The sequence below is a fragment of the Narcine bancroftii genome, chromosome 2 (assembly GCF_036971445.1).
Source record: "Narcine bancroftii isolate sNarBan1 chromosome 2, sNarBan1.hap1, whole genome shotgun sequence".
Taxonomy (NCBI): domain Eukaryota; kingdom Metazoa; phylum Chordata; class Chondrichthyes; order Torpediniformes; family Narcinidae; genus Narcine; species Narcine bancroftii.
Genome location: NC_091470.1, coordinates 28,877,171 through 28,902,241, shown reverse-complemented (window position 1 = coordinate 28,902,241; position 25,071 = coordinate 28,877,171). Strand labels below are relative to the sequence as shown.

At 42.2% G+C, this 25,071-nt stretch overlaps 1 long non-coding RNA gene and 1 other non-coding gene across 2 annotated transcripts in view; one reads left to right on the top strand and one right to left on the bottom strand.

Annotated features, from left to right (window-relative positions):
• LOC138752281 (uncharacterized) overlaps positions 1 to 25,071 on the top strand; it is a 112,992-nt gene that overhangs the window by 24,339 nt on the left and 63,582 nt on the right. The window lies entirely within an intron of this gene.
• LOC138755980 (U6 spliceosomal RNA) lies at positions 16,209 to 16,312 on the bottom strand. Its single transcript, XR_011352674.1, has one exon. It is a non-coding gene; the product is annotated as a U6 spliceosomal RNA (small nuclear RNA).

The following is a 25,071-nucleotide window of genomic DNA, read 5'->3' as shown; positions in this document are numbered from 1 at the left end:
GTTTTACAACCCAGAAGGGAATTATTTCTGCCAGATACCCACAATAATCTTGATTCTTCACCTGGAGTTAATAAACCACTTCTCTAATGCTCTTAATTTATTTTTGCTTTGGAAGACATATCTAATTTCTTCATAAAACAATGTATCATTTCCAGTGAAATAGTCACATGCTAAAGCATTTGTTCTAATCACAAAGTACACGATAAAGTCCCATCAGCCATTTCCGACAACCTTCTAGTAATAACTGAATTTACAGCCATTATTTTCACAACCAGATTTTTTTTTTCACTGACCCCACAAAATGTATTGCAACCCAAAAGATCTGGAGACTTCAGGCATCCAGAGCTTGGAGGTACAGTCTCAGGAAAAAGAGATGAAAACAGTTCTTCTCTCAGTCATAACATTTTAGAGTTGTCTGCCCCAGACAGGCCTGGACAGTTGGTCTTAAATTAAATCTGAGCATTTTCTTTTACTTGAGTGAGTCATGGCAGGAAAATCGAATATGAGACCATTGACCAATCTGCTAAAACCTTACTGAATGGTAGATGAGAGTCAAAATGCTCTGACTTTCATTCCAACTCTTATACCTTATATTTCATGAAACATGACTACATTTTGTCCCTTAAGCTCAGATGTAATCTGTATAGAGGAAATGAAAATTGGACCGTGCAACTTCCTAGCTACATAAAACACAATAATAACAATTTCAGGGCTTTTGGCACATCAGAAGAGCTCCAGTGAATCCACTTATGGCCTGACCAGGTATCTCTGACAGACTGGTCAATCAGAAATGCTCCTTCTTTCAATGAAAGTTGCCTTTTCAAGAAAACATTTAGTTTATGTGACAAGTTTAATTAACCTCCTACATTGAATTAAACATTACTTTGGCACATTTATTGGGTAAAATAAGAACAAGCTAAGTTAGTAAACATTTAGAGGCTGAGAGCATTGGAGCAGTCCTTTAAGATCAGGATGTCTATGCCAACAATGAAGCCATTTTAACCGTACGCCTGCAGTAACTGCACATAATCTATATCTGTTAATTCCCTGCCTGTCCATGTGTCTATCCAAGTGTGTCTCAGATGTTGCTGTCATATCTGCATCCAGCACTTCCCCTGGTAGCCCAGTCCAGGCACCCACCATTCTCCTTGTGAAGAATTGCCTTGGAGATTCATTAACCTTTCCCTTTCTCATCTTTAAATATACCATATTTGATGTCTTATAAGACCCACTTTTGTTCCCCAGAAATGGCTCAGAAATATCTCCCGGGTCTTATATGTGAAGTCGAAATTAGGGTGAAAATGGTGAGTAACGTCGACAGTGATTATCGTCGCTGTGTGGCTCACTAGCATCAACACCATTTATCGCTGGGGCCAGTGGCAGGCTTCCAGGGGGGGTATGAAGCGGGGTGGTGGGATCAGTATTGGGGATGGTGGTAGGTTGTCAGGAGACTCTCCCTGCAGCCCAGTGTTGGTCCCTGCACTGGTCCCGTTGCCCTGCTCTCTCCCGGAGACTTACTATTGATTCCCACACTGTTCCTACCACCCCACTCCCCCCCAACCGACAGCATGTCACCAGTCCCCACACTGATCCCACCGCCCCGCTCCCCGCTGATAGCCACCCACCAGTCCTATACTCATCCCACCATCCTGCTCCCCCTGACAGCCCATCATCAGTCCCCACACTGATCCCACCGCCCCGCTCCCCGCTGATAGCCACCCACCAGTCCTATACTCATCCCACCATCCTGCTCCCCCTGACAGCCCATCATCAGTCCCCACACTGATCCCACCGCCCCGCTCCCCGCTGATAGCCACCCACCAGTCCTATACTCATCCCACCATCCTGCTCCCCCTGACAGCCCATCACCAGTCCCCACACTGATCCCACCGCCCCGCTCCCCGCTGATAGCCACCCACCAGTCCTATACTCATCCCACCATCCTGCTCCCCCTGACAGCCCATCACTAGTCCCCACACTGATCCCACCGCCCCGCTCCCCGCTGATAGCCACCCACTAGTCCTATACTCATCCCACCATCCTGCTCCCCCTGACAGCCCATCATCAGTCCCCACACTGATCCCACCACCCCACTTTCCCTCTCCCCAGGAGATTACAGGGCAGCGGCACCAGCAGCACTATGATTTTATAAAATGTTTTCTGTTATAGCTGAGCTATTTTTGTTTTCCCTTATAAATTACAGCAGTATTTTTATTAAAAATATTTTTCCTGTTGTCCTATTTGCATGTTTTGTCCATTTTTTTCTGCTATACTATATTTCAATAACATTAAATGCTTACCCGTAAATACACTAAATAAATGTTCTTAATATTCCATGCTGAAATGGTCTTATATGCCCTTGGGTCTTATATACCCGTGGGTCTTACATGCCCGTGGGTCTTATATGCCCGTGGGTCTTATATGCCCATGGGTCTTATATGCCCGTGGGTCTTATATGCCCATGGGTCTTACATGCTCGTGGGTCTTATATGCCCGTGGGTCTTACATGCCCGTGGGTCTTACATGCCCGTGGGTCTTATATGCCCGTGGGTCTTACATGCCTGTGGGTCTTATATGCCCGTGGGTCTTACATGCCCGTGGGTCTTACATGCCCGTGGGTCTTACATGCCCGTGGGTCTTATATGCCCGTGGGTCTTACATGCCCGTGGGTCTTATATGCCCGTGGGTCTTACATGCCTGTGGGTCTTATATGCCATCAAATACAGTATGTCCTGTAATATCTGACCTTTCCACCCTGGGAAAAGAGTCTGACTATCTACGTTATCCATTCCTCTAATAATTTATTATACTTCCATTGGGGCACGTCTCAGACTTTGATGCTGCAAAGAAAACACTCTAAGTTTGTTTAACCTCTCCTTGTAGCTAATACTCAATAATCCAGGCCACATCTTGGTGAGCCACTTCTGTACCCTCTCCAGTAATTTGGTGACAAGAACTAAATACAATATACCTAATATGACCTGTCTACAGTTTTATACAGCAGAAACATCTCAACAGTTATGTTCAGTAAACCGAGGGAAGCTTCTATCTAAAACCCTGTATAAAAGCTTCAGCTCTATCAGGAAATTGTGGACTCCATTCCAAGGTCCCTTCTGAACATCCATGCTGCCAAGCGTTCTGCTACTTACTGTATAATTTCCTCTTCCAGCTGACCTCCCAAATTTAAGAGAAAAATATACCCTACTCCTTACGCTTAAACTCCATCTTGTACCGGCGGCTACACCGCTAACTGGAGGATCGCACAACCAGAGGGGTTGAGTTCAGTGAGCAAAAAACTGATTTATTGCAGGCTGCCTGGCTGGTCTTATACTCCTAACCCGGAACTGGCTGAGAACCGCGCTGCGGGGCCCCGACGTCACCGGGGCGTCACGTGGCTCGCCAAGCGTGGGCTTCTGAGCCTGGTGCCGAGGTCGGGAGGAGACCCCCGACTACGCCATTTTGGCCAGCTGCCAAGCAGGGCTGGTTCACCTGCATAATGGCATACCGACATAATCTAACATTTCTCTCTCCTTGTTTCCAACTGAATGAAAACTTTGTCAAGGTTTTCCTTAACCATTAGCATTTACCTATAAACCTTGGGGAACAGATTCAGATCACAATCTAGATTGACGTACCTCACAACTATGTAGTGTAGGATGATATCATGTTGTTTAGCCTGTGTGGTAAACCACTGTTATGCTCTCATTGGCTGCTGCCAGCTGGACACACCTCACGAGACTGATACTACCCATAGCCCCATTCCACTCTGACTCAATGAGTCAATGAGGTTGATGGCTGTTTCAGTTTATAGTTTTTTTCAGTCTTTGATGGTGCATCAGCCTTCACCTTTGAGGCTCTTCTGACTGACATCAGAACTCAAATTTTGGTAGAAGAATTGTTCAGTGGCATTTGCACAAATAAAAAGAGATGAACAAAGTAGTCTCCATCCTGACCATAGAACCATGGAACACTGCACCACAGAAACATCTAGTCTGTGCAGAACTATTATTCTTCCCAGTCCCAATGACTTGCACTTAGTCTGTATCCCTCCCGTTCGTGTACCCGTCCAAATTTTTCTTTAAATGTTGAAATTGAGCCTGCATTCACTGCTTCAGCTGACAGCTTGTTCCGCACTCTTGCCATTCTCTGTGTGGTTCCCCTGATGTTCCACTTCAACATTTCACCTTTCACCTTCAGCCCGAGTCCGCAACTTTCTTGTCTCATGCAATCTTAATGCAAAAGGCACGCTTGTATTCACTCTATACTGTTCATTATTTTGTATACTTCTATCTTTTTAAAATGTTTTTATTGTTTGACAGAGATAATGATTACCTGCATATATTGTTTAGATATTAATTAATTATATAGCTTTTAGATAATCATTTATACACTTATATAATTCTCAAAAAATATGAAAAATCCTTATGAGAATTTCACCTCAAATTCTCATATTGTGATAGACATTGTGATTATCTAAATAGACCTAGTTGTAGAAAAAAAACAGCAAAAGAAAGAGAAGTAAAAAAGAAGAAAAAACCCATACTCATCTAACCCCTCCCGCCAATTACAGACACCAGCAAATAAATTGTAAAGAGTCACGTTTCGGCTTTCAGACATCGAATAGAAAATCCCTCCAGAGCACCCCTGCCTAAGTAATCAAATTATAATAATAGACCATGAATGGGTTCCATATCTCATCAAAATATACTTCTATCAAATCACCCCACATTCACTGATGCTCCAGGGGAATGAAGCCCCAACCTAGTTCAACTTTCCCTAGAGTATTTTTATCACTCCATGAGATATGCTTGCATTCACTGTTCTCAATATTTTTGCAGTCATTTGCCCTCGCTGCATAATTGTTTGCAACCTTCATTTCCCCAGATGCTCTGTGTGCCTCACTGTTCACCCTGCACCTTGTAATGGATTAAGGCCCCTCATGGAACAAAGCCTCCATCAGGCCTGTGAATCACATGGCTGAAGAATATATTTTCTCCTCTTGGCTATGTTTTTTTCACCTTCAAGTCCGTTGACCTGTGACTGCCATGGTGGTGTGTGTGTGTGTGTGTGTGTGTGTGTGTGTGTGTGTGTGTGTGTGTGTGTGTGTGTGTGTGTGTGTGTGTGTGTGTGTGTGTGTGTGTGTGTGTGGGGAGGGGGGTGGTGGTAAAGGGTGCAGGGAAGATTTTCCTAGGGTGTTGCTGGATCTCCAAGAGTTGAGTTACAGGGAAAGATTAAACAGGTTAGGACTTTATTCCTTGGAGGGAAGAAAAATGAGGGGTGATTTGATAGAAGTTTACAAAATTATGAGATATATGGACAGAATGGATGCAAGCAGGCTTTTTCCCCTTAGATTAGAAATAAATGTGAGAGGGTCATAGTTTGAAGTGAAAGGGGAAAGTTCTTCACTCAGAGAGTGGTGGGAGTGTGAAATAAGTTGTGGGTGATTGTGGGCTTGATCTTGTGTTTTAAGAATAAATTGGATAGAAACATGGATGAGAGAGGTCGGAAGGGTTATGGAATTGGAGCAAGTCAATGGGACTCATGAATTGATGGTCAGCACAGACTGGAAGAGCCATATGGTCTGTTTTCTGTGCTGTTCTATGGTTCTATGTGGGTGTGGAGGTTGGGGTGCGTTCCTTCACACCTGTTAACCTTCTTTATGCTCAGCCTGGTGATTCCATGCTAATCTTCTCTTAACACATCTCTCAGTTTTAAAGAAATCCTAAATGACTGTTTATCATGTGCATTCACCAGAGAGAAGGGGATGAAGGCGAGAGAGTAAAGGGAAGGGAGCAGATCTGTACCATGAAGTGTTATAAATATTGGAGGACATTAGAGTGAATGAATGTCCAGGAATGGATGCATTTTAATGAAATCTCTTTGATCTGAAGCATTAAGTCCACAGATATCCTCTGGTATCTATTTCCTACGTTATCTCTTATTATTTCTTACCAGATATATTCATGTAAAAATCGATGTCAATTAAAAGTCATTCTTCTTTTTTTTTGGCCAAAAAAAATCTGCATTTACCATATATCTCATAAAAATCAAGCTGTGCCTTTCACCTCGACCCCAGCAACCTATCGACTGGAGGTCCCCACATCTCAAACAGGCCTGGCCACCTACTCATTCAGGCTTCTGACACGCAAGTACTTACTGCAATCCCGCGCCCCCCCCCCCCCCCCCCACCGTGGTAGTATGTCTGCTTTGATATGCAGACTCAGTATTATTATTTTAGTTCATTGTGTTTTTGTACTTTGTTTAGAGATCGTTTGGACTTCTGGTGCTGATATGGTGTTTTGAATTCTGGTGTGACTTTCAGCCCCTCAGGAGTAGTATCAAACCCATAAATTTAACATTAAAAAATCATCCACGAAATTAAAATTTTAGATGAGCATATATGGTAATTAAGGCTGTTTCATTTAATTTTGTAATGAGTTTATGCCAAGAAAAGCAAGCACCGTTTACTGAATCTTCTTGAATCCCTTACATATAACGATCATTACTAAAACACTTATTATTCACTTTTCACTGAGCTGAATTTAATCCAGTTTACTCCTTCACCTTCTGTTCATTTTACTGTGTGAGACTCTCAAATGATGACATCCAATTTCAGATGTGTGACCTTCATCAGTGGTTTTTTTTTTAAAATCATCTCCTCAGCAAAGTTTGTGAGACAGAATTTTCCATATATAAAAAATTAATCCACACTGACTATCCATGAGCAACCCACACTTATCTAAATGTTGATTTTTGGAGTTTTAGAATTTTTCTCGATAATTTGCACAACTTCTCCCTGGACCCCTACTGCCCTCTGCCTACTTGACATCACATACAAGATTGTATGTGATGTTACGTATGTACCCTGACAATAGATCTGAAATCCAAAATCTACTGAAGTTTTATTGAAAGGGTTTGATTTCCTTGTTCTTAACCTTTTTGATTTTTAATCAGTGCTTTTCCATTAGCTATGGGTAAAATTACACCCACAGTACAACCAGAGCCAAGAGCGATTGGAAATTGATGGAAGCTGTTTTATTTCTTCCGTTTTTCTCAGAAAAGAATCTGTCCTAAAATGTTTTTCTGGATTATGCTTGAGATCCAAGAAGAGAGGCTTTACATTGTCATTTTTTCATTGTGAAAGAAAGGGATCATATTTCACAGGAACACAAATTTTATGTACTTCCATAAAAGATTATTTTCAATATCTCAGTGGCAACATTGTTAAGAAATTTTAATTCCATTTGGACAAAAGACTTATCTTAGTACTCAGCTTAGAAAGGATGACTTAAAGTAAACCTTGTCGAGAATGAAAATTGTAACTTTGAAGAAATAAGCTGCCAGCTTTATCTTTGCACCCATAAAAATATCTTTACAGCTTTCAAACTCAGTTTTGTTTTTTTTTTAACTGCTCGAAGCAGTTTTAGGGAAGTATATTGAGGAGCTTTAACTTTGACAGTCTTGAACTACAACTGAGGTAAACTGAGGGGGAAAGGATTAAAAAAAAATTGCAAAAGTCTCGTTCATTTGAAAACCTAACAAGGATTTACAGTTCTACCCATTAAGTGAGAGGCAGATTCAAGCAGTTTTACAGCCAGTATTTTATTTTGCCTGCAGGTGTAATCTTACTGCAAACTATGGGCTGGTTTTAAAAGCCTGATCGTTCATGATACTGAGGCATTTGATTGGTGCCGATGAAATTATACAACAGTTTTCTTTTATATATTGGCTCTTGCTTCTGGTAATGTGTCACCATCATACAAATAAAGACATTGCTCAGTTTATGGGAAATGAAGATCTCGGTGGACTTGATACTTTGCGTGATCCAAAGTTAGCAAAACTATTTTGTAAAGTTTGTTTGGAGGTAACTGATTATTTTGTATCATAGATGTTGACAACTCCCTTCCCAGCTCTACCGAGGGAGTATGTCCACTGCAATGATTGTAATAGTATAAAAAAAAAGGCAACAGATCAACTCCTCCTCAAAGAGCAGTTTAAGATGGTGGTGTTGCCATGTTAATGATTCTTCGTGACACTTGAGCCATTTATTCAGCAAAGACCATTCAAATGGAGGTCATTAAGCAAATTTAAGTTCATGAAACTAAGCTGAAATTAAATTTTAAAAAACTGCATATGCATTTTTTGAGTAGATTTAGAGATTGGTAAATCTGGAATAAGATAATCTCAAACTCATGCAGCAGATTCAGATATCCTTCAACAACTCTCCTTCATTTATCCTTTCTTAAATGTCACTAATTGTTCCCCAAACAGAGGAAAGTCTTTACTGATTCACTCTTTCAGAGTATTTTAAAAAAATTCTTATTATTTCCTGAACTACCATCTTAAGAACAATAGCACAGAAACAGGCCCTTTGGCCCATCTAGTCTATAGTGAACTATTTTTTTTCCACCCCATATCAACTGACCTAAAACTTTGGTCATCCCACTATTGAAAAACACAATTGCTGTGAATATCAGTGCATATGTTCTCCCCATGCCTGTGTGAATTTTCTCCATATGCCCTGGATTCATACCACCCTTCAAAACATATGGGGGTTGTGAGCTAAGTGGGGTATTTGAGGAGCATGTGCTCGTGGGAGGAAGGGCCTGTTACTGTGCTGTATGTCTAAATTTTAAAAAAAATCTTAAAAATTGTCCTTGCAAACTTGTAAAATCCTTTACATCAGGGCCTCCAAACCCACCACATGGAAAATCGAGACAAAATAGTGGCTACATGGGAGCATCAACTTGACTCTCAAATGTATCACTGCTCTGGGGCTAAGTTTGAGAGCTCACTTCTTAACATCAGTGTGGCAGCATTTTCCTTGTAAAAGCACAATTCCTGTTCGAATAGCAGGTCAGAGTGGATAAGGAAAAGCTTTTTAGCAATCTCCACATCCCAGATGTTCTAGAGATAAATTATTTTTAAAGCTATTTCCATTCACTGCAATTTCCTTTGTCTGAAATCATCTCAGTAGTTATTAATTTTACACTTTATAGAGTGATTATCCAAAATAAATCACAGCATAAAATGTATGCCAAATATATATTTTTGGAATGACAAATCCAATGGTTTCAGCTTTATTTGCTTGCTTTTGCAATTTTGGGCAATTATGGACTTTCTTTGCTTTTTTTTTGTTTATCTTCATTTACAGAATTTCAGTTGAGTGCTGGTTGCAACTGGCTGTTTTCACATATCACTTAAAATGCCATCGACCATCTGCCTGCTAACCATTCTATGTTCCTTTATATTATTTGACAGATCTCCTCATTAAGTTCCATACTCTCCACTGTTTTGCCAGTAATTCTAAAAATGGATATATCCAAAAATAACTGCACATGTCCATCATTAGCCCCTGGGATACTTAAGTTCCAAAATGTATCCAATTCATGCAACACCCTTTAAATGTAAATCTTTGTTTTCTGTCCAATAACCAAATCCCCTTTCCGTGCTTTTCCGAGTGTTTTAATAACATAGCCTTTCAATATTGAAACAGTGATTGATTTGACCACAAGTCCTATTAGTCATGATAAGCGATGGGTCATTATACTAGAAGGGTAATGAGCATTGGTGTGTAATGCTAATCAATGAATCTATGCCATGTACTGCACTCTAACACTCACTTGCACTTTAGCAGCTGAATAAATAGCTGCTTGGTTGTTCCTCCCCAGAAGGCTCTAAGGACATTTGAGATATAATGAGAATGTTTGCACTTTTATTTTATTCCAGGCAATGTTCTTAACAAAAAAAAAATGTTGAACGGAGTGCTGTTCATCTCTTTCAAGTACCCATGAAGCAGTACATGAATGACATGGATTTTACAGTGTAAAAACAGAGCACTTGAACAAACCTGTTCCTGCCAGAGTTTATACTCCATGCAAGCTTCTTCCTGCCTACTTGTAGTTTTCAATGCTTTGCTCCCTCATCAGTATTTGTGCAACCCTTAAAATCATCAATGCCGATCATCTTGTCTCCATTGCTTTCTCGTCTACATCACTGACACCCTCAAGCTCTCCTGCTCTTTAAAAAGATCCAAATCTCAAGCCCCCGCCATCTTAACATTGGTTCTGAAATCCCTGTAACCAGCCATCACTTATTGAGGACCCTCTCTTCTTTTTTTTTAAGCAGAAAGTCATTCAGTCCCCCTCCACCAATCCTCTCTGCCGCTTGGTGATATTCTTCAAAAGCTTATCTTTCAACTCCTCCAATTCCTTCCATATCAAAGATGTAGGAATGGGCATATGTATGGGCCCCAGCTATACCTGCATTTATGTTAGCTATGTGCAAATACCCCTATTCCAATCTTTCTCTAGTACAACTCCACAACTCTTCCTCTGACTGTGATAGTACAGATCTATCACCAATGTACATAGTGTATATAGTTACAGTATCTAGACTGAGCTTACAGCGATTGGCTGAGAGCTAAGCCACACCTATTGTCTGGGCCTTAAAGGGTTGTGTCCCTAGCCAGGTCGGATCATTCCGGACTGGTCGGCCACCTGTGAAGAGCTCCTGTCTTTTGCTAATAAAAGCCTTGGTTTGGATCAACAAGTCTTTGGTTCTTTCGACGAGCTCTATAATTTTATTAGCAAAAATAATTTTTTTTGAAAGGGATGGAGCGTCTGACTCGGCCAGAAAAACTTGATATCGACCCACAGTCAGCTACAGCCTTCAAAGCCTTTAAGTTCTGGCTGCTGAACTTTGAAAACTTCCTGAGATTCATTGAGGTGGAGGAGGATAACCAGCGTCTAACAGCATTGCTGTCTATGGTGTCCTTGAGAGTCTACGGGAACATCGAGGATGAGACCACTTACACCGCAGCCATAAAGGTACTGAAAGAACTGTATAATCAACCGGTGAACAGAGTTCATGCCCGGCTCATGCTTGCTTTGAGGAAGCAACAGCCCGGCGAGTCCAGCAGGGCATATTTACAAGTATTAAAGGCATTGGGCAAGGACTGTAACTGTGTGGACAAAACTGCTGCCGAGATCACAAACGATCTCGTCCGGGATGCCTATGTGGCCGGGCTCCGATCAAACGAAGTGAGGCTGCGCTTGCTCGAGCAAGGGGTAGAAAAACTAGACGACGTGGCCCGGATTGCAATCACAATGGAGGATGCAGCCTTAAAGTCCACCGAGCTCTCTAGGGACTGGATCCCTCGTTCTGATGTGAGTAGATTGCCCTTCTACCCTACCCCTGACAGCCTGTCAGCTGCTGCTACACTGCCCCCTGCGAACCCAAAATGTTATTTCTGCGGGAGGGACAAGCACAGCAGGTCCCAGTGCCCAGCAAGAAAAGCCAGGTGCCAGAAGTGCCTTAAAAAGGGCCACTTTGCTGCAGTCTGTAGGTCTAAAATGGCCGCCAGCAAACACAGTGCCTCGTGTGAAGCCCAACCGCCACTATCCCATTCAAACTCTTCTTCCCCAGAGCTCTCATCCAATGTGAGCGAGAGCTCCCCTGCATGGCAACGCCTGACGTCACGGAGACGCCGAACCCGGAAGGGGCAGCCCTCCCTCGCAACCATGGTGTTGGCCCGCCTCTCGTCCCTGTGCGGAAGACTCGACGCTGCCGCCGCTGCTGCCGCCGCACAGACACCCCCGGGGCCGACGCTACCGCCGCTGCTGCCGCCGCCACAGACACCCCCGGGGCCGACGCTACTGCTGCTGCTACCGCCGCCACAGCCTCCCCCGTGGCCAACCAGGTACTCACCCTAGCTTCCATCGCCGACGACCGCCAGGGCCCGACCGCCGCAACCAACGACCTACCCACCGCCAATCACGAGCAACTACAAACCCCACTACTTACCATTCACCCGCCAACGCCGCCACAACAGCACTTCCGGGAGGTCCTCCAACCTGCTCCTCGAGCATTGACTACGTCATCCCGTTGCGTGACGTCATCCCGTTGCGTGACGTCATCCCGTTGCGTGACGTCATCGCGCAAAACTCCCCTGTCAACTGCTTCAATAACACTAAACCAGCAATGCTCTCATCCCCTCACCAGAGCAATGGAACTGATTAAAGTGCATGGACACTACACCAATTGTTTATTTGACTCTGGGTCAACTGACAGTTTTATCCAGCCAGATCTGGCTCTCCGTTGGGGACTTGACATTATCCCCACTACCCAGAGGATCTCATTAGCGACGAGGTCGCACTCGACTGGGATAAAGGGGTATTGCATCGCCACGCTGGAAGTACAGGGCATAACGGTCACCCACTTCAAATTATTCGTCCTTCCCCAATTGTGCGCCCCAGTGTTGCTGGGATTAGACTTCCAGTGTCAGTTCCAAACGGTGTCCCTACACTTTGGGGGACCCCACGCCCCCCTCTCGGTCTGCCATCGCTCCACCCCCGAAACACCCGAGCAACCTGCTCCCGTGCCCCGGGGCCAATCCTGCGGCCTTTCCACACTCTGTATTGCCCCGCCAGCACTCTTCGCAAACCTCACCCCTGGCTGGAAGCCTGTGGCCACCAAAAGTCGGCAATATAGTTATGAAAACAGGCCATTCATTAGGAGTGAGGTGCGTAGATTGCTGGATGAGGGCATCATCGATCCCAGTTCAAGCCCCTGGAGAGCCCAGGTGGTGGTTGTCAAGAACGGGGAAAAACTATGGATGGTGGTCGACTATAGCCAGACCATTAACCGCTTCACACTCCTGGATGCGTACCCCCTGCCACGCATCACGGATGTGGTGAACCAGATCGCCCAATACCGCATTTTCTCCACTATTGACCTACGTTTGGCCTACCACCAGCTCCCGATCCGCTGCGAGGACCGACCATTCACGGCCTTTGAAGCAAATGGGCGGCTATATCAATTTCTCAGGGTACCATTCGGGGTCACGAATGGTGTCGCGGTCTTCCAGCGGAAAATGAACAGGATGGTGGACCAGAACGGGCTAACCACTACCTTCCCGTATCTGGACAATATCACCATCTGCGGCCACGACATGCAGGACCACGATGCCAACCTAGACAAATTTCTTCAAACTGCCCGTCGGCTGAACCTGACTTACAATTTGGATATGTGTGTCTTCCGGACCACACGACTCGCTATTCTAGGTTGCGTGGTGGAGAACGGGATAATCATGCCAGATCCTGACCGCATGCGTCCCCTAATGGACTTACCCCCCCCCCCCCCCCCACATACCCAGAAAGCTCTCAAACGCTGCCTGGGCCTTTTCTCGTATTACGCTCAATGGGTTCCACACTACGCCGACAAGGCGCGTCCTCTTATCAAGACCACCTCCTTTCGCCTCTCGACCGAAGCCACAGCGGCTTTCAATCGAATCAAATCCGACATCGCTGCTGCGACGCTGCACGTGATCGATGAGTCTGTCCCGTTTCAAGTCGAGAGTGATGCATCCGACTTCGCCCTGGCAGCCACCTTGAACCAGGCTGGTCGGCCTGTAGCCTTCTTCTCCAGAACCCTCCAGGGTCCGGAGGGTAGACACTCCTCGATCGAGAAGGAGGCCCAGGCCATAGTTGAAGCGGTGCATCGTTGGAGACATTACCTCGCTGGGAGGTGCTTTACACAGTTGACTGATCAACGCGCGGTCTCCTTCATGTTCAGCAACACCCAGCATGGTAAGATAAAAAACGAAAAAATCGCCAGATGGAGAATCGAACTCTCCACCTTTAACTATGACATCCTGTACCAGCCTGGTAAGCTCAACGACCCGCCTGACGCGCTCTCCAGGGGGACGTGCGCCAGCATACAGATGGACAGACTACGGAAACTCCATGAGGCGCTCTGTCATCCAGGGGTCACTAGGTTTGCTCACTTTGTCAAGGCGCGCAACCTACCCTACACAGTCGAGGAGATCCGCTCCATGACCCGAGCCTGTTCGGTGTGCGCTGAATGCAAGCCCCACTTCTTCCATCCGGATAACTCCCACATTATCAAAGCCACCCACCCCTTTGAGCGTCTTAGCGTAGACTTTAAGGAGCCCCTACTGTCGACCAACCGTAATACCTACATCCTTACAGCCATCGACGAGTACTCCCGCTTCCCATTCGCTGTGGCCTGCCCAGACACCACTGCCACCTCAGTGATACAGGCCCTTCACAGTATTTTCGCCATCTTCGGGTACCCCAATTCCATCCACAGTGATAGGGGGTCCTCATTCATGACTGCAGAGCTGCGACAGTACCTTCTGGAATGTGGTATTGCTTCAAGCAGGACCACGAGCTATAACCCACGTGGTAACGGCCAGGTCGAGAGGGAGAATGCCACCATATGGAGAGCGGTTACACTGGCTCTCCGGTCTAAAGGTCTCCCCACCTCTCACTGGCAGGATGTTCTCACTAGTGCCTTACACTCTATCTGCTCCCTCCTATGTACTGCAACAAATGCCACCCCCCACGAAAGGATGTTCCTTTTCCCGAAGAAATCCGAATCAGGAACCACTGTACCGGCATGGCTCATCATCCCTGGCCCCGTCCTTTTGCGATGCCACGTCCGGCACTCAAAGAACGACCCCTTGGTCGACCGAGTGACTCTACTCCACGCGAACCCACATTACGCCTACGTTGAGTTCCTAGACGGGCGAGAGGACACTGTTTCGGTGCAGGATCTAGCTCAGGACGCGGTCGACCCAGCAACCCCCCAACCCAACCTTCCCCAACTCTTTATTCCCTAGGCCCCGTGCCGCAACAGAAGGACCAACAGCACCCCAATGACCCGGGCCACCCTGCCGACAACACGACTGGGGAATTGAGCGACGGAGCAGTCGCACCCGACGAGCCCGCTGGCGACACCACTCCAACGACCCCAATCCCGGCACCAAGGCGGTCACGCCGGATGGTCAGACCCCCTGACCGCTACAGTCCTTGACCTACCCCTTCCTTTCATTCTCTCCCTCGTTTTTGTTTTTTTTTCCAGGGTCAGTTCTCCAAGAAGGGGTGAATGTGATAGTACAGATCTATCACCAATGTACATAGTGTATATAGTTACTGTATCTAGACTGTGCTTACAGCGATTGGCTGAGAGCCTCGCCACACCTATTGTCTGGGCCTTAAAGGGTTGTGTCCCTAGCCAGGTCGGATCATTCCGGACTGGTCGGCCACCTGTGAAGAGCTCCTGTCTTTTGCTAATAAAAGCCTTGGTTTGGATCAACAAGTCTTTGGTTCTTTCGACGAGCTCTACACTGCTACATCAATGACAACTTTTGTGTATCCTTTTGCACTTGTGCAGAACTCAACCATTTCATTCACTTCATGCTACTTCCGCCAGACCCGTAAATTTACCTCCCCTTCCTGGACCTTTGCTGCCTCCATCTCAAGAGATAAACTATCCATGGACACCTATTAAAATGCCATAGCTACCTGGATTATATCTCTTCCCACCCATCTCTTGTAAAGACACTTTCCCTTTCTCCCAATGGAGAAAGCAGATGGTGTAAAATTCAGGTAAATTTGAAGTTGTTCCCTTTGGAATGAAAAATAGTAGATTGGATTATTATTTAAATGGTGAACATTTGCCGCATTCTACTGTGCAAGGAGACCTGGGAGAGCTTGTGAATCATACAAAGTTAGTTTGAAGGTGCAACAGGTAATCAAGAAGACAAATGGGAATTGGGCCTTCATTGCTAAAGAGAGTGTATTTATGAGCAATGAAGTTCTCCTGCAACTGGGCAGGGTACTGGTGAGACTGCATTTGGAGTACTGAATGCAGTTCTGGTCTGCTAACTTGAGAAAAGATATATTGGCTTTGGACATGGAGTAGAGGAAGTTTAGCAGATTGAAATGAGGGGGGTAAATTTTGAGGGGATATTGAGTAGCCTGAGACTATAATTATTAGAATTCCATAGCTGTAGGTTGCGAAAAGGAGAATTAAATCGCAAGTAGGGTTCTGTAAAGTATAAATAATAGGAAGGATGTGTTAAATCAAACACCAGACTAAGGACTGCGGGGGCTAACTCAAGATTGCCTGAAGGGGTATCAGGAATTGGAGCTGAGATGTGAGAAGGTGCTGAGGATGCTGAAGGGTTCCTAATTGTGTTGGAGTTTCAGCTCTGGAGCTGGGGCTGCTAATGGTTTGGACTTTGTGTGGCTGCAAGGACTGCGGGAGTGCCGGAGGCAAATCCATGGACACACGGTGACCGAGGGGAGTCTCTTTTGCTTCTCTTTCAGGTACTTCAGGCAATTTCTGCTGAAGAAAAACCTGTCTGCCTTATAAATTTGTGTAGTATTGCACTGTCTTTATTACATTTTTTACATTTTTTTTCTTCACGAATCCTTGTGCAGAGGCCATGCTAATCTTCTCTGTATCGTTCAAATTTTAGTATATGTGCTGCCAAAGTGAGCACACTGCCTTTACTACATGACCATAAATTGAACCTTGGCCTTGATCAAATAGCATTTTTATTGCTGGAGCTTCATTGCAATTAATTTTCTTTTAAAAATATTTTTTTATTGATTTTCAGTAATAATAAGTTTGTACAGTATAATTATGGAATGTGCTATAGAAAAAAAAATAAAGAAAAGTACTGCGAGAATAATCATATGAATTCCTAAAGCATAGACAAAATAATAAAGAATGGACATAATAAATTTAAATATTTTTAACCCCTGACCCTAAATAATTTTGAAAGTTAATGTTGACGAAACAAAGTAGCTCACTCTGAAGTGGGACAACACAGTGCCAAAATTCTGTATTAACACTGAACCTAGAGATGATGGCAATAGTCCATGAATGGGCCACATAATATTTGGAATCTAATATTTGAATCATAAATTAGTTATCTATTTTTTTTCCCAATTTAATCAGGACATTATGGCCCTTAGCCATTGTGCATGAGTAAGTGGGTATTTTCTTTCCACTTAATCAAAATAGAATGCCTGGCCAGCAACAAAGTAAAAGGTGAAATGTAACATTTAATTAGAGCAAGTAAAACCTCTTCTTCTCCAAGAGTTCCAAACAGGGAAATTTAATTTAATTTAATTCATAATTTTAACAAACCAATTTTGCAATAAATTCAGTTAAGCTAATTGTTCTTAATTATATGTTTTGGCATACCAGAAACTGATGTACATTCTCTAAAATTGTTCCACAAATTTGGTGCACCCTTATCGTCTTTACAAATCCTAATAAGAAAAGGAATAGTGCAGGATTGTGAGCTTGGTTTCCACTGCTTTTGTAGGAAACACCTGGATCATCAATATTAATGAGGTATGCATTTATGGGTACTTATCTGAGATAACCTAAGTGACATTAATTTTGCTTCAACATTCTTGGTTTGCTTTTTAAAGTTGATGAAAAGAATCTTCTGGAGCTTTGAGAAATTAAAATGTGCTCTTTTATTTTCTCTCAGCGTGTTAATCAGGACATTATCCAGATGGCACAAAGTGTCCACAGTAATTGTGGGTGTTTGTCAGGGTTGGCTGGTTTAAGGAGATTCACAGCTTCAATTATGGTGAACGTGAGAATCTGCAGGTGGCAGCAGGTGTGCTATTATTTTTAAAGATTTTCTGCAAGCTCAGTGAATCCAAATCCCAGGCTTTAGGGCCAATGGCAGCAAATCCTGTAGTGTGTAAATGGCACCAGTTTCTGCAGGCACCATTCATTATTTGTGTATTGGACGGTTGCGGTCAGTGTTTGATTAACGCCAGAATATACGGGCAGTTCTGTCTTTTGTGCGCCTAAAAAGTTCTAAGCAACTGAATACTTAGAATCACCACAGACAGAATTTCAGGAATGTTTCTTCCATGGAAGTTTAGGAATAGAAACCACGAAATAAAAGTGCTTGTGTTCTCTCTCATAGTTCACAACCTAAAACGAATGCAGTTAATATTGGATAGATGAACTTTGAGGGAACTGAATAAACAGTCCTGGGACAGTTCAGTTTCCATTGGATGATGATCATTTATGTTGTTCTACTCAAGCAAAAAGAGTTAATTGACATTCTTCTCCATAAACTTCTCCAATATTTTTGTCTGAATCCCACTTTTTTTTTAGTGCTCATGTATTAATCCCTCTTCCATTTTTTTTCCTTTCTATTTCACCCAGCCTTTATTTTTGTTGTATGGAATCTTTTTAGTTTGTCAATGTTTTGGTTTGGAAATCTGACCAGTCCCAAGATAGTGTAATTCAGCAAAAATGTTGCATATGTGCTTCCAACATCATTATGGTGACAAAGTGTTTGCACAGAACTACAGCGAATGAGACCCAGCAAAACCAATTCAAATTACACATCATTAAGTTACGATCTCGGGCACCTGATGTTCAATAATACTGGACAACAATATCTTTTTTCAATAGCCTCGTTTCCTGAAAAACCATTGGGGATTATGATAGATAACTACAAACTGAACCCAAGGATACTTTAAGATTTGCTGTTTCGCATAGGAAGTTGAATAAACATTAAATTAACTTCTATTTAATTTAGCATGATCAATTGCATAATGATGCTGACATGTTGCATGAGTGTCCAACAATAGGCAGCCAACAATAATTGATTCCAGTTGCTCTGATACCACTTTTCCATGGTTGCAATCTCCTGGTGAAACCTTTCACCATATTTGTCACTGATTGCACCAAGATCAGCAGGGAAGAATTCCACATGAAAATGCAGAAAATTAATTTTTGATGGTATGTCATACTTCATGGTTTGGGAGTGCTTGAAGTAGACTTAAAATATGACTGAACAATCACTAAAAAAATGTTATACCTAAAAAATGGTGCATGATAGGAGAATATTAAGGTGATTTTTGTGATCAGCAATCCAATATTCATAAAATAGACCCTAAAGTATTCAGGAAGCAGAATCTTCATTGTTCAGTGTAATTAAATTCTTATTCTTCTTGCATGCCACAAGAAAGCTAAATGTAGAATATGAATAAGACATTTGTGAAGAGTGTTAGTATGTTTATTTGGAATTTGTTTTATTGTACCTTTGACGAACCTGAATAAAATAAGCACATATTTCTCTATCCTTGTACCAGAACCTGCCACCTTTAAATTCAGGCTCATCCATCATCCACACAGCTTCTCCTGTTCTTAATACCTGTCTCTATTTTTTCTATGACAGGCCTACTATTTACCCAAGCAAAATCGTGCATCAATTGAAAAGCATCTGACACTGACCACATAGTACACAACACAGACCCATAAATTGTTTATCGTTAGATTTTGCCTTGTGCCAATGGTTAATGGAACAAATAACATAAATGTCAGCTTTTATTTTTGTGGATTTATTGTAAAAAAAAACTATCGAAGTTGGGCCTAATTGTATTGTTTTGTGGCTGACGTTTTCGGATGGAACAGCTAGCATTCAACTTCTCAAGCAAAAGAAAATCCCAGACTCTTAGGCACTCACTTTGCAATTTAGGACAGTCAGAGCCTGATTCTGACTTTGTCTGATGAATTTACTGATGGATTCAGGTGAATAGGCCTGCAGCATGTGGTAGAATTGCCTCTCAAGTCATCGGTCACATCAAGTTGTGCACAGAAGCCAAAGACCCCACAAACTTCAAAGGGGATATTAGATCTGCAGATTGGAAGGCAAAAGGAAAACTAAATTTACTTTGAAATTAGCTAACTTGGGTTTCAGCTTTAAAATGACAATCAGTATTCTTGTGCTTTTACATGTTTTGATTGACTTTAAATATTTACTGAATTTTAATCATTTAGAACACAGTTCAGGCCCTTCAGCCCATGATGTTGTGCAGACCAATGTAAACCTACTCCTCACCAATCTAATATTTACCTACCTCATACCCATAACCCTCTTTTTTTTTACAAAGTGACATAGTTCCCAATGTTAAAAAGAAATGTGCAGCCTGAAAGCCTTGCCCTTTGGCGGATTGGCTGTCAGGGTGTGCCAGAATGTCCTGTAGGTTGAGGTAGCTGATAATGGTTGCCCACAGTGTTTGAACTCAAAGGGTAGGTCTGTCCCCTTCATCCTTTTTAAGTAAAGGTAGCATTGGACAGATACATCCAGGTGTGAACCTAATCCAGCATATTCTGAATTTCCCATCTACTGGAAATTGTGTTTGACGACATTTTTCAGAATGCCAAGGATCTAACAAACTGAGAAAAAAAAAGGGATGTCAAATTTGTGAAGTTCAATAAGGCATTCAATAAAGCGCTCCTAAGGAACACTACTCAGCCCCCTATTGCACCCCCTCTTCACCCACAACTGTACAGTTAATTATTATTCCAACTTCATATTTAAATTCACTGACAACATCACAGTTGCAGGTTGGGAATCAAGAAAACAATGAGCAATTTCTTTATTAGTGGCTGATAATTTAATTTGTACAAGTGGCTTAAATTATTATCTAACCTAATATCTAGGTATCGGATTGCTTGTGTTTGCCATTTAAATGGTGATTCTTTTTTAAATTCTTTATAATCCGCATTATTCATTGGCATCACTTCAGTTTTATTTGCGTTGATGTTGTACCCTGATATTTCTCCATATTCCTTCAATTTCTTATGTAGTTCTTTTATTGATATTTCTGGTTCTGTTAAGTATTCTATGATGTCATCTGCAAATAAATTGATTTTATACTCCTTCTCCTTTATTTTATCCCTTTTATTTTATTTTCTGTTATCAATTCTGCCAATGGTTCTATTGCTAAAGGGAACAGTGAGGGAGATAATGGACATCCCTGACTAGTTGACCTACTTAATTTAAATTGGTTCGATACATATCCATTTACTGTTACCTTCGCCAATGGTCCATTATATAATGCTTTAATCCAATTAATATATTTTTCTGGTAAATTGAACCTCTGTAGAACTTTGAATATATAATTCCATTCTACCCTGTCAAAGATTTTTTCTGCATCTAAAGCAACAGCCACTGTTGGCTTTTTATTTCCTTGAACTGCATGAATTAGATTAATAAATTTACAGACATTATCCGCTGTTTGTCTTTTCTTAATAAAGCCAGTTTGATCTTGTTTTACTATTTTTGGTACACAGTCGGCCAATCTGTTTTCTAATAATTTTGTTATTATCTTATAATCTGAATTAAGTAGAGATATTGGTCTATATGCTGCTGGTGTTAGTGGATCTTTCCCCATCTTTGGTATTACTGTAATTATTGCTGTTTTACATGAATCTAGCAAGTTTTGTGTTTCTTATATCTGGTTCATTACTTCCAGGAGAGGAGGTATTAATAACTCTTTAAATGTGTTATAAAATTCTATTGGAAATCCATCCTCTCCAGGCATTTTATTGTTTGGCAGCTTTTTTAATATATCCTTCCTCTATTTCAAATGGTTTTATCAGTTTGTTTTGTTCCTCTTCTTGCAATTTCGGCAGTTCAATTTTAGCAAAAAACCCTTCTATTTTATCATTTTCCCCTCTTTCTCAGTTTGGTATAATTGTTCATAAAATTCCTTAAAGTTTTCATTAATCTCCATTGGATTATATGTAATTTGTTTGTCCTTTTTCCTTGATGGCAATACATTTCTTTTAGCTTGTTCTGCTTTAAGTTGCCAGGCTAATATTTTGTGTGTTTTTCTCCTAGTTCACAATACTTTTGCTTTATTTTCATTATGTTCTTCTCCACCTTATACGTTTGTAATGCTTCGTATTTTTTTTTGTCCGCCAATTCTCTTCTTTTGTTATATCATCCCTTGTTGCTAGTTCCTTTTGCAGAAAAACTTAGAACATTGGAAAGAAATTCTGCTAACATTGATAGGGAGGGTAAATTGCATTAAAATGAATATCTTCCCAAGGATACAATACTTATTTCAATCATTACCAATTCCCTTAACAGAGAAATTCTTTAATGAACTAAAGAGAATAATAAGGAATTTTTTAATGGAAAGAGGGGAAACCGAGGATAGCATTAGATAAATTAACAGAGAGGTACAACCAAGGTGGTTTGCAGTTACCAAACTTTAAAAATTATTATAGAGCAGCACAATTAAGCCATTTATCAGATTTTTATCAAAAAAGGGAAAAACCAGATTGGACTAACGTAGAGCTAGATAAAATAGGGGAGAAGGTACCGGAACATATACTTTATAAGTAGGATGAAAAGCTGGTACGATATAAAAGCTCACCAGTATTGCATCATTTACTTAATATATGGAAGAAGATTCACTTAGAAAGGAAAAAAACAAATTACCAAATACCAAAATTATTATTGACGCAACATCAGCTAATTCCTTTTACAATAGATAAGCTTTCCTTTAGAGAATGGGAGAGGAAAGGAATTAAAAGAATAGAAAATTGTTTTTTGGGAAATAATTTATCAACATTTGAACAAATGAAGTACAAATATGAAATAACTCATGGTACAATGTTTGCATAACATCAACTGAAAGCCTACTTAAAGGATAAATTGGGAAACAGACTGAGATTACCAGAAGGAAGCAGCTTATGTGATTACAGACACAATGATAATTAAAAGATTTATAATTAAAATGTACATCAAGCTGCAAGATAAGGAAAATTATGAAATAAGCTCTAAAACCAAACAAAAATGGGAAAAAGATCTAAACATAAAGATAAAAAAATGAAACATGGGAAAAGTTATTCTCTGGAACTATGAAGAATATAATAAACATGAGGTTACGCATGATACAATATAATTAGTTCCCTTTGGCTTGGCTTCACGGATGAAGATTTATGGAGGGGTAATGTCCACGTCAGCTGCAGGCTCGTTTGTGGCTGACAAGTCCGATGCGGGACAGGCAGACACAGTTGCAGCGGGTTGCAGGGGAAAATTGGTTGGTTGGGGTTGGGTGTTGGTTTTTCCTCCTTTGTCTTTTGTCAGTGAGGTGGGCTCTGCGGTCTTCTTCAAAGGAGGTTGCTGCCGCCGAACTGTGAGACGCCAAGATGCACGGTTTGAGGCGATATCAGCCCACTGGCGGTGGTCAATGTGGCAGGCACCAAGAGATTTCGTTAAGCAGTCCTTGTACCTCTTCTTTGGTGCACCTCTGTCACGGTGGCCAGTGGAGAGCTTGCCATATAACATGATTTTGGGAAGGCAATGGACCTCCATTCTGGAGACGTGACCTGCCCAGCGCAGTTGGATCTTCAGCATCATGGATTCGATGCTGTCGGCCTCTGCCATCTCGAGTACTTCGACGTTAGGGATGAAGTCACTCCAATGAATGTTGAGGATGGAGCGGAGACAACACTGGTGGAAGAGTTCTAGGAGCCGTAGGTGATGCAGGTAGAGGACCAATGATTCGGAGCCGAACAGGAGAGTGGGTATGACAGCGGCTCTGTATACGCTTATCTTTGTGAGGTTTTTTTCATGGGGTTGTTTTTCCAGACTCTTTTGTGTAGTCTTCCAAAGGCGCTATTTGCCTTGACAAGTCTGTTGTCTATCTCGTTGTCGATCCTTGCATCCGATGAAATGGTGCAGCCGAGATAGGTAAACTGGTTGACCGTTTTGAATTTTGTGTGCCCGATGGAGATGTGGGGGGGTTGGTAGTCATGGTGGGGAGCTGGCTGATGGAGGACCTCAGTTTTCTTCAGGCTGACTTCCAGGCCAAACATTTTGGTAGTTTCCGCAAAACAGGACATCAAGCGCTGAAGAGCTGGCTCTGAATGGGAAACTAAAGCGGCATCATCTGCAAAGAATAGTTCACGGACAAGTTTCTCTTGTGTCTTGGTGTGAGCTTGCAGGCACCTCAGATTGAAGAGACTGCCATCCGTGTGGTACCGGATGTAAACAGCGTCTTCATTGTTGAGGTCTTTCATGGCTTGTTTTAGCATCATGCTGAAGAAGATTGAAAAGAGGGTTGGTATGAGAACGATCCTTGCTTCACGCCATTGTTAATGGAGAAGGGTTCAGAGAGCTCATTGCTGTATCTGACCCGACCTTGTTGGTTTTCGTGCAGTTACACAGGTTATACATCACGCCCCAAAAGTTAAAAAAATGGGATGCAACATTATCAGATAGATGTTTTCGCTGTAAGAAGGAAACGGGAACAACAGTACATGCAATTTGGGCATGTGAGAAAGTGAAAAAGTTTTAGGAAGATCTAAATCAGATATTAAATAAAATTACATAAAGCAACATACCAAAAATTCCAGAGATCTTTCTTCTAAGTAATATAAGTAGTAAAGAATTAGGCCTTAAACTGGATGAAGCCCAAAAAAAAATTATTATGATAGCTGTAGCAAAAAAATGTATAATGTCAACTTGGAAATCAGAAGAGAGCCTGAGAGTACAGCAATGGTACATGGAAATGATTAAATGTATCCCATTGGAAAAAAATAACATATAATTTAAAAAATAAATTCACATTATTTGAACAAATTTAGGAGCCATACATGGAACATAACAGAGAGGGCTTGCCTCAGACCTCTACCCTCTAAAATGATAAGAAGACAAAATTACTTGATCCAGTGTGAAAAATTAGATGACACATTTTTCTTGTTTATTTTTCATTGTGTGATGACATTGTTCAATGGTTTTATTATATTGTATATGTTGAATGTTTATTGTTTTTGGTGGGGGATGGGAAGGGGGGAGGGAAAATAGAGGAAAAAAGGGGAGAAAATGCCACTGTGTATATTTAAGAGAGAAATGTTTGTATGTATTTTGGTTGATATGGTTCACAGTGTGAAAAATAAAATAAAAAATTAAAAAAAGGAAACAATGAGCCAGATTGAAGGATGGAGATTGAAAGCCTGATGATATGGTGCTAACAATCTCCCTCCCAGCATCATTCAGGTAAAGGGATGACCATGACTTCAATAGAGGGGACTGAGGTCACATAACTGTCCACATCCATAACACTGAATTGGAATGGGCATAGCTTCCCCTGGGAGAAAATGGTGGCGCTGCCAGAGCTGTTGTAATGGCAGCACTGACACTGGTGCAGACCCGCGGAGAGCAGGGAGCGGATCCTGTGGGATCCAACAGCCCAGTCCGACTGCCATCATCTCCATACAGCCTTTAAATGGCCCATTAAAGTGGTTTTATTTACAATCTGTGCTTAAGATAGCAGCACCTAATATTGGCAGTAGCCACGAGATGTGGAAAAATGACGCAGGGCACCAAAAAAACAGGGTGACCACCACCCCCACCTTCCCAACCTGTCTGAGAAAGAGAAACAGAGGGATCTACCCAAGGGATGGTGACCATGG